This window comes from Silene latifolia, chromosome 4, assembly GCF_048544455.1.
Source record: "Silene latifolia isolate original U9 population chromosome 4, ASM4854445v1, whole genome shotgun sequence".
Lineage (NCBI taxonomy): Eukaryota > Viridiplantae > Streptophyta > Magnoliopsida > Caryophyllales > Caryophyllaceae > Silene > Silene latifolia.
Genome location: NC_133529.1, coordinates 16,391,209 through 16,404,968, shown reverse-complemented (window position 1 = coordinate 16,404,968; position 13,760 = coordinate 16,391,209). Strand labels below are relative to the sequence as shown.

The 13,760-nt window shown below is 41.4% G+C and overlaps 1 non-coding gene across 1 annotated transcript; it reads left to right on the top strand.

The window, feature by feature from the left end:
• The first annotated feature begins 12,800 nt into the window (after positions 1–12,800).
• Positions 12,801–12,909, top strand: LOC141654600 (small nucleolar RNA R71). The gene has a single exon (XR_012548156.1). It is a non-coding gene; the product is annotated as a small nucleolar RNA R71 (small nucleolar RNA).
• Positions 12,910–13,760: the final 851 nt, after the last annotated feature.

Genomic DNA, 13,760 nt, shown 5'->3' with positions numbered 1-13,760 from the left:
GGGGGTAGCCCCAATCTTCAAGATTTGTTTTAAATAAAATGCGTATGTAAAAACAAGTATTGAAGATTCTACTTAATAAAGATATGGGAATATAGATCGACTTTAGCACGTAATTTTGAAGAAATCATATATTGCATTTATTCACGTAATGGCAAGTATCATACATGTAATTTCATATCAAGCTAGGCGAAAATGTGAACACGAAAATTATACCTGAACCCGGAGATATATTTTATATGTGAAATAATTTTAGGTGTGCAATGTTCCAAGCTCTTGGGATCATCTCGCCTTCCAGGGTTTGTAATCTGTAGGCTCCCTGGCCGACTATTGAGTCAATTAGGTAGGGACCTTCCCAGGTTGGGGCCAATTTGCCAGCATTCTTTTCTTTTGTGTTTTGGAATACTTTCCTGAGGACAAGATCTCCTACCCTGAATACCCTGGCTTTGACAGTCTTGTTGTAGCTTCTCGCAACTCTTTGCTGATATGCTGCTAATCTGATGCTTGTTGCATCTCTTAGCTCTTCTGTTAAGTCCAGGCTATCCTCCATTAGAGGTATATTGTTTGTTGTTGTGTTCAGGCTACATCTGGATGATGGAATGTCCACCTCATCCGGGATTACTGCTTCACATCCATAGACCAAGGAGTAGGGGGTTTGGCCAGTGGATGTTTTAGGCGTGGTTCTGTCACCCAAAGGACCAGGGGGAGCTCTTGACCCATCTACCTTTTCTTCTTTCCAGCTTTTTCTTTATGCATGATTACCACTTTATTACTTTGGATTCTCGCCGACCGTTGGCTTTTGGATATCCTGGTGTGGATGTTACCGTTGATGTTCCATTGAGCACGGAAGGTCATTTGTTCTTTTTCCCACAAATTGTGTGCCATTGTCGCATACTATTTCAGAGGGGATGCCATATCTACATATGATGTTGTGTTTGATGAATGCTATGACATCCTTCTCCTTGACTTGCCTGTATGATTCAGCTTATATCCACTTGGAGAAGTAATCGGTCATTGCTAGCATGAAAACTTTCTGTCCGGGTGCTTGAGGTAGTTTTCCTACTATATCCATGCCCCACTTCATAAATAGCCAGGGTGCGGATATGGAATGTAGCTCCTCGGATGGTGATGGATGTATGGTCCGTGAATCGACAAGCTTTGCATTTAGAGCTAAAATCCAGCATCGACTCTCGGGGTAGGCCAATAATAACTTGTTACGAGTACTTTGCTTGCCAGGCTTCTTCCACCTTTATGATTTCCACAAGTATCCTTCATGGATTTCGATAGTATCTGCTCGACTTCTTGTGGTTCCAGGCATCTGAGGTACGGCCCGGCCTGCGATTTCTTAAAAAGCACGTTGTCAATAATAGTATATGAAGCAGCTTTTATTTTTAGTGCTCTGGCATCTTGCTTATTTAAGGGAAGGATTCCCTGTTGTAGCCAGTCATAGTAAGGTTTTGTCCAAGAATTAACAATGTAGATTGGGAAACTCTCATCTTGTTTATTTATTGCAGGTTCTAATAAATGCACGATGGGTATTTTGTCGAAGTCAAGGGGACTAAAGTTGGATCCTAGGCCGGCTAGAGCATCGGCCTGGGTATTCAAATCCCGGGAATTTGGTCAATATTAAAATTTCAAATTTTCCTTTTAAAATTTGGACAACGTCCGTATAAAGCATCATTTTGGAGTCTTTTTGCGGATATATCCCATTTACTTGGTTGGAGATAAGAAGGGAATCGATGCGTACCTTTAGGTTTTGCACACCAAGGTCAATACATACCTTTAATCCGGCTATCGTGGCTTCATATTCTCGCCTCATTGTTGGTGGCCTCAAATGCACGACTTATAGCCTGTACTATCTTATCCCCCGTGTTGCGATTTTAGTACTAACCCCATCCCGTGCCCCTCATGTTGGTTGCACCATCGACGAATAGGGTCCATTCTAGGTCTGTTTGGTCGCCGGTCGGTTTATTCACTTCTTTTATTAGGTCGGGTTCTAGGGTCGGACTAAAATCAGCCACAAAATTAGCTAATGCTTGTGACTTAATTACTGTCCTTGGTTCAAATGTTATGTTGTATGTGCTTAGGTATGCGGACCATTTACACATTCGTCCTGGATAATTCGGTTTCCTAAGTACAGACTTGATAGGGAGATTGGTTCTGACTATTATAGGGTGACTTTCAAAATATGGTCTTAATTTTGTGCAACTCATAATTAAAGCTAAAACATATTTTTCAAGTAGGCCATACCCGATCTCTCGCATCCGTGAGACTTTTACTTACATAATAGACGGGTGTTGTTGTCCGTCCGCTTCTTTGACCAGATCGCACCGACAAAGATTTCAGGATCGACAATATATCTTGTCGGGGTTCATCTTTGATTGGTTTTGCCATCAGGGGAGGAGAGGATAGATATATCTTTAGGTCTTCAAAGGCGGTCGATGATCGGGGGTCCATTGAAAGTCCTTGTTTTTCCTTAGTAGGTTATAGAATGATTTGCACCTCTCGATGATCTTGAAATGAACCCGTTCAGGGCCGCTATTCTTCCGTCGGTTTTGTATGTCTTTGACTGTCTTTGGTGGTTCTAGCTCCAGAATAGCTTTGATCTGTTCAGGGCTGGCTTCTATTCCTCTTTTTGTCACCATGTAGCCCAGAACTTGCTGCCGAGACTCCAAAGTGGCATTTTTGTGGGTTGAGCTTCATATTGAATTTCTCCAGTATTTGAAAGGCTACTTCCAGGTCTTTGACGTGGTCTTCTACCTTTTTTGACTTGACTACCATGTCATCTATATAGACTTCCATGGTGTCTCCTATCTGGTCTTTGAACATCATGTTGACTAGCCTTTGGTAGGTTGCACCTGCATTTTTTAATCAAAGGGCATAGCAAGATAACAATATATACCTCTTTCGGTGATGAAAGCTGTGCTTTCCTGGTCTCAACTGGATGCATTTTTATCGATTAAATCCATTGGAGGCATCCATGAATGTTAACATTTCGTGTCCTGTAGTGGCATCTACCATTGCATCGATGTGTGGCAGGGGAAATGGATCTTTTGGGCAGGCTTTGTTCAAGTCGGTGTAGTCTACACAGACTCTCCATTTGCCATTTTTCTTTTGGACGACTACTACGTTTGCAAGCCGATCGGGGTACATTACTTCCCTGATCATTCCCATGTCTAGTAGCTTGTCAACTTCTTGGTTGATGATTTCATGCCTCTCTGCAGCGAATTTTCTTCTCTTTTGCTGTACAGGCTTAAAGGATTTGTCAATATTTAACTTATGAGTAATAACATCAGCATCTATACCAGTCATATCAAAATGTGACCAAGCAAAACAAGACATTTTAGTTTTGAGAAAGCGACCCGATTTGGTCCGACCGAGTCGGTGCATCGACCCTACAAGTACTTTCCCGTCGGGGATTCTGGATCTAATGTGACTTCTCCTGTTTCCATCTCAGTGTTTTGTGCTATATATTATTCCTTGACGGTGACTTTAATTGCTATGCAAGGACTTACGACTTTGAGGGTTTCAAAGCCCGAATGTAACATTCTGAGCCGTCCTTTGTTCTCCTCTGATGGTGGTTATCCCCCATTCTGTTGGAATTTTCACGCATTGATGGTATGTTGATGGGATTGCTTTGACATTGTGGATCCATGGTCTGCCCAGGATTACATTGTACGAGGATAGGCAATCCATTACTCCAAACCTTTCATATGAAGCCACGCCTTCTACATAGGTAGGCAGGCTGATTTCTCCCAGGGTGTTCTTTGTTTCTCCACTGAATCCCACTAGGACGCTGGATTTCTTGATGATCTTCCCTTCGTCTATCTTCATAGCTTTAAGGACGTCAAGCATCACCAGGTTGATTGAACTGCCTCCGTCTATCAGGATTCTTGATACCTTTGCTGTGCCGATTTGCATGGTGATTACCAGGCTGTCATGATGTAGATCTGATATTCCTTGCAGATCTGAGTCATCAAAGGTAATAGCGGGCAATGACTTGGGCCTGGAAGGAGGTTGAAGTCTGGCTTCCCTGGATATTCTTTTGGCAAATGAGCTGGTCGGACCACAGATTTCTGATCCTCCATTTATGAATTTGACTTCATAGATGGGGGGAGGAGGAGGAGGGTCTCTGCTGTTTCCTGGATCTCTCTTGTTTTGTCCTTCATCTTTGTTCTTTGGCTGCTGGATTATGTCTTTCAAGTAGCCTTTCTTTAGAAGATATGCCACCTGTTTCCTGAGTTGGATGCATTCTTCTGTGGTGTGTCCGATGTCCCACTACTACAAATCCAGGCAACTACAACGCCCCTTTAACAACGATTATTCACGAAAATCACAATAGACGTTGTAAAATGTATGGCGCGAATTTTACTAAAATCAATTACAACGGGTATGGTTATAAAAACCGTTGTTATTCTTTTTAACAACGGGTCACACATGAACAACCGTTGTTAATAATTTGGCGCAAAATTGGCGCAAAGTTAGTGAAAAGTAATCACAACGGTTATTTTTGAAACCCGTTGTTAAAACTTATTTAACAACGGGGTTTTTTTTACAACCGTTGTTAAAACATATTTCACAACGGTTGTTGTTTAATAACCGTTGTCAATACCTTCCATACTCTAAACCACACAAACACAAGTCTGCTGCGACCACAAAACACAAACCTTAATACATACACAAACACAAACCCAAAGAAGACCAAACACAAACACAAAACACACACTTTCTCATCGTCTATTTCTCTCTTTCTCATCGTCGCTTTATCTTCTCGCCGTCACTGTTGATTTCATCGTCTCTTTACGTACGTTCTGTAATTATCAGGTTTGTTTCATCGTCATTATTTTATTTTTCTAATTATTTCGTTTCCATGTATGTGTTTTTATCGACCATTAGGTTCCGTTCAAAGATCTGCTAATTATTTCATTTCCATCTTCTTTGGCGTCCTTCGATGCGGATCGAGCATAGTAAGAGTCTTAAGGATGATATCATTCATTTTGTTGGAGTTTGGAGTTTGTTTTGAAAGATTAAGGAGAGGGTTAATTTATTTGGAGTTTGTTTTAGCGATTAGGGTTTGGAGAATATATTGAGATCATGGAAATGCATGTTAGTTGAGATAATGCAATGTATTTATACTAAGCAATGTGTGGGTTGAGTTGTTTTTTAATTAATATATATGTTAGGAAGTTGTGCCATAATCAGCATCATCATATCTCTCAATACTTTTGCTTCAAATCTTATTGGGCAAGAATGGCGGTAATAATCTGGATCTTGATGATGGCCGATCTATGGAGTTGAAAAAATGGAAGCAAATCAAACAAGCATAACTCAACACTTTCAAAATGATCATTTCATTTAATTTTAAACCAAATACATTACAGAATTATCGAAATCAAAAGATGTATAATAAGCCTTTAACAACCCCTTAAGCGTAAAAAGGCGCTTCTCAACCTGCCACCAATCACGCCACTCTGGTATACCGCTAACTTCCGAGTCATTGGCTTCATATTTTGCAATAACAGATTGAATATATGCAAGGACACGACTTGCATGTGGAGATAAGGTTGGAAGAGTACAACTCAACATATCTCTCGCAAACACCAAGTTACGAGTAACAGTGACGAGGGTATGAAGATGATGATGATGATGAGGCTTTGTTGACAAGCCGGACCGCTTCACGCCTCTTAATCCAATAATTCCGTTGATGTTCAAGGGATGCTTTGATTAATGGGTGTTGATCGGCGTGAAGCCCGGCGAGAACCTTCCCATCATCTTCAATCGTTTGTGTAAGCCATTCTTCGTTGTTGATAAAATTAGGGTTCATTGCCATGTTGTTTCAATTAATGAATGTTAGATACTAAAGGATGCTTTAATATTTATAGCTAGTCACATTTATAAGTTTTTTCAAAACCATTGGTAATTAATTTAAGGGATATTCTCGCATGCATCGAATTCTAACGGGCCGTAATTATGCATGCATCTAGTAATATTTAATTTAATTTTTTTTTATTTTTAAGAACAAACAACAACGGTTATTTACAAACAACCCGTTGTCTTTAGTTATAACAACGGTTTTGTATATTACAACCCGTTGTTATAACTTTCCCCCCAAAATTGAGTCACACTTTCCACAACGGGTTTTTATACTTAAAACCGTTGTTAATAGTTTTAACAACGGGTTGCTTAAGAAAACCAACCGTTGTTACAACCTTTTACAACGGACGCTTTAACAACGTCCGCTTTTTTATATAACAACGGTTTTTGACCGTTGTTATAGCCTGTATCTGTAGTAGTGTCCTGATGGAAGTCACACCATCTTGTTGGATCTTTCCTGGGGTTATCAGATTTCTTTGGCCATCTAACTGTATCTCCCAGGTTTTCCAGGCGTTTGATTAATCCTGCAGTATTAATAGAGAAGTTATATTCAGGAATAGTTGGGAGGTTAGAAAGGTTACCTTTATGTTCTTGTGCCATATTGACTTGGATCGTTCGGGCTGGAATAAGGTGCGATCTGGGATTGCTTCCTTTCGGTAGGAACTTTTCCCGTTAGTGTGTCCATAGCCTTGCTTTCCTCCGGATGAGTTCGTTCTAAAGTTGAGGTCTTCTTCCAATCTGACATGCTCTAAAGCGATGGATTGAACAGTGGCAAAGGTTGGACATGCTTTCTTGGTCGATCCTGCATAGATGTCACTCAAAGCGGGACTCCTTGCACGAATGCTTCTACCGCTTGTTTCTTCATCGCATCCGGGAATGACCACTTTTTCTTTGAGAAATCGGCCGGGAATTCTTTGAGAGATTCTTCGGGGAAGTTGCTTTATCCTGAACAGTTCACGGGTCTCTTGGCCATATCTCTGCTACTTGCGAATTGTTGATTGAAGGCATTGATCAATTCCGCAAAATTCTTGATACCTCCATTTGGGAGATTGATGAACCATTGTAATGTTTGCTCCGGTCGGGGTTGTACCAAAGCCTTTGCACATGCGGACTTGCACGAGTTCACTGGGTATTGAGGCAGCCAACATTTTTTGTTTGAATATGGCAACATGGTTTTGTGAATCAGAGGTTCCATCATAAGTTCTCATGGATGGAACAAGAAATTTCTTGGGGAGATCAATCTTTGCAATTTCATCTGCAAAGGGTGAATCTGCAAAGTCATCAACTTCTACTTGACCCACATGGTCCGGCACTCCGGGTATATTTTCTATTTTGTTGTGGAGTTTTTGGATTTCCTGAAGCATAGCCATCATTATTACTGCTTCAGTTTTGTTTGTCTCATCATTGGGAATGGTTGGGGTGCCGGATAATGTATCCTTCTCCGGGGTTCCAGAATTAGAGAAGTCTATGTTTTTGAGAATGGATGAGAATGGGGTTCCTGGTTCGAATCGGTCTTGGAGCCCGGCCTGATTTTCCAATTTCTTCTTCAGGCTAGACTCGATTCCTTGACCTTTATTGATTTACCCACCGAGCTGCCTTCTCTTGGATTGTTTCCAATTCTTTGATCTTGGCCAGGGCAGCCGCTAATTGTTGTTCTGCGGTGAGTTCCACCATTTTTGTGTGTGAATATCAAATGAAAGATGATAAGGGGAATTTTATTGGTTGAAGAACTAGATGCCCCACGGTGGCGCCAATTGTTTTAGCGGGATTTTCCCCGAATGGGTCCTAAACTTTATTAAAGAGTAATTTGGGTATCTAGTTCTATATGTTTGGAATAATATGAGTGAATAACAAAGGAAGAATTAAGTATAAGGAATAACGGTTTTATTATCTTGATAAGCCGAGTACAATATTATATGTATATCTGAATATTCAGGAGTAAAAAGAGATAAAGTATCAAATAATCGACTTAGATTGAATGCCTTTACAATTGTTTAGATTCTGCTATTTATAGTTCTCAAATGATAACGTTGGATTCATCTTCAACGTTCCCCTCTTTTGTTGGAGCTGTTACCGGATTAATAGGGCACACTCCCTATTAACTCGGTTGACTTGTTCTCCTTTGAATATTTCAGCAACTCATCCTCCTCTTGTATGTCCAGGTTCATTGGTAATATAGCTTCGTGATTAGACTTGGTCTTCCTTGATAATAGGACATGATCATTAATCTTGTTGTAATCGTTAGCCTGCTTTTCAACTCAATTCAGCCTGTCTAGGAGTATTACCAGGCTATTCTGTGCTTACCATCAAGCCTTTCTGCCAGGATTTAGTAGCCTTCTTGTTGTGATGTTCTTTAACGGCTTTATAGTAGTAAGACTTGTCCGGTCCTAGGTTGCCTTAATCAGCCTAGTAGGGTCGGGCTAGGCTATGATCAGACCAGGCTAAACTGGGCCTAACACGTGCGTTAAAAAGAAGTACCTTATCGCGCTTGATGATTCTCTTGTCGTGCCAGCGCTTTGTTTTCTCTTTGTAGATCCTAGCATTATCATAGGCCAGCAGCTTAAATTCCTCTAGCTCATTCAGCTGTGTCATGCGTTTCTCACGAGAGAGGTTAGGATCCAAATTCAACTCACAAATAGCCCACCAAGACTTACGCTCCAACTCAACAGGTAAATGACATGTCTTACCATAAATCAATCGGTATGGTGACATCCCGATTGGCGTCTTAAACGCGGTTCTATAAGCCCATAAGACATCATCTAACTTAAGACTCCAATCTTTCCGTAATTTAGAAACAACTTTAGCTAAGACTTCTTTCAATTCTCTGTTAGAAATCTCAACCTGACCACTAGTTTGGGGATGATACCCCAAACCTCTACGATGTTGGACACCTAATTTAGTCAATAAAGCACTAAGTTGTTTCTCTTTGAAATGCATTCCCCCATCGCTAATGACAACCCTAGGGACACCAAAACGAGGGAAAATAATCTTTTTAAATAGTTTAATCACGGCTTTTGCATCGCAATGGGGAGTAGCAATAGCTTCCACCCATTTGGACACATAGTCTACAGCTACGAGGATATATTTATTACCTTGACTGCTCGGAAAAGGTCCTTGATAATCAATGCCCCAGACATCGAAAATCTCAACCTCAAGAATGCCTACCTGTGGCATCTCATGTCTCTTGTAAATATTCCCCGATCTTTGACAAGCATCGCACTCAGCAACAAAATTGCGACTATCTGCATGCAAAGTTGGCCAATAGAAACCAGATTGGAGTACCTTTGCCACAGTCCGGGACGGACCATGGTGACCACCATAGGCAGAGGAGTGGCAAGCTTCTAGGATATCCTTTACCTCCCATTGAGGCACACATCTCCGGATTAGACCGTCTGCGCATTCTTTGAAAAGATAAGGATCATCCCAAAAGTATTGTCTAGCATCATAAGCGAACCGCTTCTTCTGCTGCCATGAAAGCTCAGGTGGTATCCTACCTGTCACAGCAAAGTTAGCAAAATCAGCAAACCACGGAGGTGGATAAGACCCTGAAGTAGTAATAGCTAACAGACTCTCATCAGGAAAAGAATCATTAATAGGTAACGAATCCTCCCTTTTCGGTCACACCGAGAGCGAGATAAATGGTCAGCCACCACATTCTCTGCCCCTTTCTTATCTTTGATCTCCAAATCAAACTCCTGCAAAAGGAGTATCCACCTCAAAAGCCTCGGCTTCGCATCCTTCTTGAGAAAGAGAGTCTTCAGCGCTGCATGGCCAGTATAAACAGTAACCTTAGAACCTAACAAATAAGACCGAAATTTGTCTAAGGCAAAAACTACAGCTAAAAACTCTTTCTCAGTGGTATAATAATTGACTTGAGCCTCATCCAGAGTTCGGCTCGCATAGTATATGGCATTCAAAGCTTTATTCTTCCGCTGTCCTAAAACTGCACCGATCGCATAATCGCTGGCATCACACATAATCTCAAATGGGAGATCCCAATCAGGTAATTTGAATGATTGGTACGAAACTAAAGCCTCCTTCAACCTTTGTTAAAAGCTAAAAGGCACTCATCGATGAAACTCAAAGACAAAGATCCTTAAGGAGCAATTGTGTAAGTGGTTTAGCAATTTTTGAAAAATCCTTAATGAAACGCCGATAGAAACCAACGTGACCAAGGAAACTCCTCACTCCTTTAACATTCACGGGAGGAGGCAATTGCTCAATCACCCGCACTTTTGCTTTATCAACATGTATACCTTTGTCGAAATCGGATGCCCTAACACAACTCCCTCATTGACCATAAACCGACACTTTTCCCGCTTTAAAACAAGATTAACATCAATACAACGCTGCATGACTTTATCAAGGTTAGCTAAACAACGATCAAAGTCACTACCATAAACCGAGAAATCATCCATAAATACCTCCATAATGTTCTCTATATAATCGAAAAAAAATCCCCATCATGCACCTATGAAAGGTAGTCAGGGCGTTACACAATCCGAAAGGCATTCTACGATATGCAAAAACACCCCGTGGACAGGTAAAAGTGGTCTTACTCGATCATCCGGATGAATAGGGATCCGAAAGAACCCCGAATATCCGTCTAGAAAACAAAACATTTGTTAGAAGGAAGTCTTTCGATCATTTGGTCAACAAAAGGGAGGGGGAAGTGGTCTTTCTTGGTGGCGGCATTCAACTGTCTATAATCAATGCACATCTGCCACCTGTCGAACTCGTGTCGGTATTAATTCATTTTTCTCATTTTTAACCACGGTAGTCCCTCCTTTCTTCGAACTACCTGAATCCGGGCTAACCTACTTGAGTTGCCAACTTGTATAAATAATACCTCCATCGAGTAGTTTCATCACCTCAGCCATAACAACTTCCTGCATCTTCGGTTTCAACTTGCGTTGACCCTGTCTGTAAGGCTTGTGGCCTTCCTCCAGCTCTATCCTGTGCATACAAATATCAGGGCTGATGCCCTTAATATCATCCAAAGAGTAACCTAGAGCCTTCATGTTTTTCTTAAGCACACACATCAAAGCGGATACCGGTCATCATTAAGCTTAGCACTAACAATAGCTGGGTACTGCTCTGTATCATCTAGAAAAACATACTTAAGATTAGGAGGAAGTGGCTTACGCTCAGGTACCTTTACCTCTACAGCGCAGACGGAATCAGCTTCAATGGAATAGCAGGTGTTTACCAAATTCTCATTGGCTAGGCTCAAGAGTATCTCATCTTCTTCCTCTGCGAGCTCGTAGCTTTCCATTGAGGCTACCAAAGCATCTGGCTCCTCAGCATTCTCCGCTGTATTACCTGCACACTCATCTAAACTGGTTAGATCAGCTAAGGGATCCTTGGCTAAGGATTCCCTCCAATTATAATTAACAGCCCTGTCAACAATATCAATGGAATAACACGTATCATCATCAGCAGGTTCAGTGGCCTTACGAGCAAGACTGAACTCAATGGTGTCATCCCCTACCTCTAAGGTAATGATTCCGCGTTTGACATCTATTACAGCTCCAGTTGTATGTAAAAATGGTCTACCTAAAATAATAGGTATCTGACTGTCCTCAGCAATGTCCAAAACAACGAAATCGACAGGGATAAAAAACTTACCCACTCGAACGGGTACATCCTCTAAAACTCCTAAAGGTCTCTGAGTCGACCTATTTGCCATCTGAAGGGTGATATCGGTCACCTTAAGTCTACCAATATTTAGCCTTTCGCAAACAGAGTATGGTATGACACTGACACTGGCCCCTAAATCGCAAAGGGCCTTTCCAATTTCGTGGTTACCTATAGTGCAGGGAATTGAAAAACTACCCGGGTCCTTTAATTTAGGTGGTATATTAATTTGCGAAAGAGCATTGCATTCTTCCACAAAGGCAACATTACCATCATCATGAAAATTTCTCTTACGATTCAAAATGTCTTTCCTAAATTTAGCGTAAGAGGGTACCTGGGTAATTAGGTCAGTGAAGGGAATTGTTACCTCGAGATTCTTGACCATCTCCAAAAACTTACCAAACTTGCGCTCCAGCTTAGTATTCTTTAAACGTTCTGGATACGGGACTGCAACACTGGCCGTAGGATCAGTAACCTTCGGCTTTCGTAAGTTTAAAACCTCCGTCAAATCATCAATAAGTGTAGAATCATGCAAACTAGTTGACGGATTTGCATCTCGCATCGAATCCCGATCGATCGACCATTTGGTCTCGGTCGATCGACCATCTGGTCAAGGCGTGAACAGTTTCACGAAAACTTCTTTATCTGACGCTCCAATCGATCGACTGATAGTAGTGGTCGATCGACCAGAGGTACTGGCAATTTAGCTCATTGTTGCACCAGAAATTAAACTAGCCTCCTTATCATTTTCCGAGTCTCCTCTTCGCTTATCGGGACCTTCATAAGAGAGGCCACTTCCACTTCTGAGATTAATGGCATTGATCGTTTCAATTGGCCCTTCACATTTGCTTGAAGAATTGGCGACTTGCTTAGCCTCTATATTCTCCAACTGCTTCACAAAATTCTTCGAGGACTCAATCCCGGCTGCCTCTATTTTCGCCACTTGAACCAAAAGAGTTTGGACCATTTCTCTCAATTTCGCGGTCTCATCTGAATTATGGACAGGAATTTCAACTCGTTCCTTGGAAGCTTCAGAGGCCTCGAGCTTCTCGAGACGGGCAGTAATAGAAGTAATGAGTGTCACAACGGCACTCATTTCATCACTTTGCTTTCGTGATTTTCCACGTGAACTCCCAAACTCAGCTTTATGGACCGCCATCTCCTCAATAGTATTCCAACCTTTATTCTGACCGGTATTATTTTGGAACCTACCATTCGCAGCTGCATCCAGGATGACCTTGTAATCATCATACAAGGAATTGTAGAATAAGTTGCAAAGGTACCACTGCTGGAAACCATGGTGAGGGACAGCTCGGACCAAACTTTTGAAACGTCCCCATGCTTCACAAAAGCCCTCATCAGGTCCTTGCTGGAAATTTGTAATTTTACTTCTCAAGGCATCAGTCTTTGCGAGTGGGAAGTATTTCTTGTAAAAGGCTAATGCTAGAGATGTCCAATCTGTGACTCCAGCTGCTACCCTATCAAGGTAGCGGTACCAATCTCGCGCCGAATCCTTCAAGGAATATAAGAACATCACCCCCTTTACTTCATCCCGAGTCACCCAAATGGCCCGGTATAGGTATGGAACAATGATGAGTCGTGAAAATTTCCATATGCTTCAAGGGATCCTCATCTGGTAGACCAGCAAACTGATTTCGCTCCACTAAATCGATATAAGAAGAACGAAATTCGAAGTTACCGGTAGTAGGGGTAGGTAACACGTGCCCCTTTGGAAGGTGGTGCTCTTTTGGCTGAATATTATCATATATTGTAGCCATGTTCGCAAAACTGAGAGTACTCAAGTCTTCCTCTCAAAAACCTGTCTTCTAACTGTGCAAAAGCAAAACTAGAAGCAAGGGTAAGCAACGGCCTCAAGGAACCAAAGTTCCTTGAGATGAGAAAAATAAACTAAAAATAAAGCAAACAGAATTACACCGTCTCCCCGGCAACGACGCCAAAATTTGATACCGTCGTTTTGTATCAAAATTAAATTTATATTTCCAAACTAAAACTATAGCTAGTGATAGTAAGGGTCGAACCACAGAGAGACAAGGTCAGTTCTATTTGCTATTTCCAATCTATAAAAGGTAACAATTAAGTGGGGGTTTGAAGTTGTTTGATTCTAAGAAACTAATTGGCAAAATAAGAGAATTCGCAAATAAGATAAAAGAGAGATTAGGAACTTTGGTTCACCACGGCTAAGGTCGGGTCAAAAAGGTAGTAGAGGTCTTGTAAGAGGTCTCGGGGAACAT